This window comes from Colobus angolensis, unplaced genomic scaffold (assembly GCF_000951035.1).
Source record: "Colobus angolensis palliatus isolate OR3802 unplaced genomic scaffold, Cang.pa_1.0 Scaffold162, whole genome shotgun sequence".
Classification (NCBI taxonomy): domain Eukaryota; kingdom Metazoa; phylum Chordata; class Mammalia; order Primates; family Cercopithecidae; genus Colobus; species Colobus angolensis.
In genome coordinates this window covers 3,956,691-3,959,619 of record NW_012114733.1, presented here as the reverse complement: position 1 = coordinate 3,959,619, position 2,929 = coordinate 3,956,691, and positions in this window count along the sequence as shown.

Sequence of the window (2,929 nt, the reverse complement as noted above, 5' to 3'; positions counted from 1 at the left end):
TTGAATGCTAATTTTCACAGGCTGCCTTTCTCTATTTAGCCAACCATTCTCTGATTTGCAGTCTTTTCAGACCTGTGAAAATGCATACTTTTTGTCTTTGTTTAAGCACTCTTTCCTCTTTGGGTATACTCTGTTTATCTAAATCTTCTCTATAACAACAGCACTAAAATAATTTATTGTGTACTACTAAGGAATAGTATGCAAACCACTTTACATTCATGAGGTTATTTCAAGCACCATTTTACATTGAGGAAACTGAGGATGTAATTTGTAACTAGATCACATTTAAAGCAAGCAGTAAAACTGGGATTACAATTCCGGTCTATCTCAATCCATGAACTGAACATTTAAATGCTGCCTCCTACTACTATGTATCACATAACTCATGTCAAGTTGTACAGTTATCTTTAAGCTTCCAGATCATTCTAGTTCCCCTTTTCTTAATCATTCTAGTTCCCCTTCTCTCATCTCTAATCATGGTTTGCGCCAACATCAGTGTTTGGTACTAAACTATTCTTTAATATTTTATTTTTGTTAAATCTTACCTCAACTAGATTGTAATTTGTTTTGTGAGAGGTTAAAAAAAAAAACAAAAAAAAACGTTACTCCACAAGGCCACAGAATAACCTTATAATAGTAAATAGCATAACCTTATAATAAATGGTTTTTCCTTACTGGGATAGGTAGTAAGTGTGCTTTAGGTAGATTTGGTTTGTGCAGATGTAACATTGAAAGTAATGGCAAAACCGGGCCGGGCGCGGTGGCTCAAGCCTGTAATCCCAGCACTTTGGGAGGCCGAGACGGGCGGATTCACGAGGTCAGGAGATCGAGACCATCCTGGTCTACATGGTGAAACCCCGGCTCTACTAAAAATACAAAAAAAAAAACTAGCCGGGCGAGATGGCGGGCGCCTGTAGTCCCAGCTACTGGGGAGGCTGAGGCAGGAGAATGGCGTAAACCCGGGAGGCGGAGCTTGTAGTGAGCCGAGATCGCGCCACTGCACTCCAGCCTGGGCGACAGAGCGAGACTCTGCCTCAAAAAAAAAAAAAAGGCAAAACCGCAATTACTTTTGCACCAACCTAAATATCTGATTTATATATGTAATAAATACTCGATATTTGCTTTAATTAAAATAGGGCCAGACAAGTGAATTACATTTAGAGGTTCTAGTAACTGAAATTTTCACAGGGGCAGAAAACCAAAATATGTATGTGCAGTTAATTTTTCTGTCTCTCCTGTGTTGGGCCATCTTTTTTTTTTTCTCTCTTCTTTTTTGAGATGGAGGCTCACGCTATTGCCCAGGCTGGAGTGCTGTGGCGTGATCTTGGCTCACTGCAGCCTCCGCCACCCAGGTTCAAGCAATTCTCCTGCCTCACCCTCACGAGTAGCTGAGACTACAGGCACCTGCCACCATGCCCAGCTAGTTTTTTAATTTTTTTTTAGTAGAGATGGGGTTTTCCCATGTTGGCCAGGCTGGTCTGGAACTCCTGACCTCAAGTGATCTGCCCACCTCGGCCTCCCAAAATGCTGAGATTACAGGCCCCAGTCACTGCGCTCGGCCTTTCTCTTCTTTTTCATGATATACTACTGGTCTTGTCTGTGCTTGTAATTATTTTCGCTGTATATTAGTTTATTACAAAAAAAATGATACTCTTATCTTTACGGGAATAATTAGCACCGATCTGAATATTCAAGTTACCAATTTTGGCAAATATGAAGTCCAAGTTGTCTTGGTTTTCTTTTACATCCTGTCTCCCTTCTTGCGAAGACATATTTTCATTTAAAATAAATCCACTCACCCCTACCCCAACTCCCCAGCTGCAGCAGGGAAGGATTAAGAAGGGGGCGGGGGAAAGCCCTGTTAGGTAGCGCGGCGTTGGGCCTACTTCTGAGAGTTTAATCCTAGTAGGATCTTCGGAGTTCTTTCTTCGGAGGCGCGTAGCTCTGCATTATTTAAAAATGTTTTCCGCAAACCCGCAATCCTTTAGGCCAAAGGCACCCCTAACGCGGAAGGTCTACGAACGGAAATATCCCAAGCTAGAGAGCGGCCTTTCCGGCAGCAGCCCCGGCTCCTCCAAGGCCGGAGGGTAGGCTGGGAGCGCTGCAGGTCAGAGAGGGAGATCCCAGCGGGACCCGCGGCCTGAGGCTGGGCCTGGGGCTGCCGCCCCCTCCAGGCGACGGGAAACCCTCAGAAGTGGGTTTCCGCGCGAAAGCAGCATTGTGGCCAGGCAGGAAACATGTTCGCGAAGCAGGAGGGCCCCTGGGGCCTTTCCCGGGCGACCCGACCTGCATGGCCGCGTGGCGGGAGCTTTCCTGTTGAGCGCGGTGGAGCGGGCACGTTTCCTTCAGTTCTTTCTCATAAGTTTAGGCCACACCCGCCCGCGCCCCCTTTCCACGATTATACAAGAGCACGCCAGGGTTTCTTATTTTTGGTGTGTTTTTGAGACCAAAGACCCCATCCGCTAAGCCTGAGGAGACGCCCGCCCCCTCAGCCCTGCAATGAGGCCTCAAAACGGCAACCGATGTGGGCAGCCGCGCAACCGCCCGAAACCCAAAGGCTAGAGGGCGTGCCCAGGGACCAGGTGCAAGCGGTGGGGAAAGTAACGGCTTTTGGTAGCCCCGCCCCTCCGTCCCGCCCTCTCCGCGCCTGCCCATTTTCGTTCCCTCGGGTCTGTAACCGTCTCTCGGGCCGCTTCCTCTTTAAGGCGGAGCCCGGCGTGGATCTCGCGAGATCCGGCTTGGCGCCGTGACCTCCATGTGGGAGCTCCAGCTCTATAAGTAAACACTCTGCGCGGCGCAGACATGGCCTCTTCCTCTTTTTGAGGCGGTGTCTGCAGCAGCGCCTCAGAGTGGTTCCGGTCGTCTCTTCTCAAGTCGGCTGGTAGGTCGCGCGGACTGAGAGTCGCCGCCGCCTGTCGGGCCCGGCGTT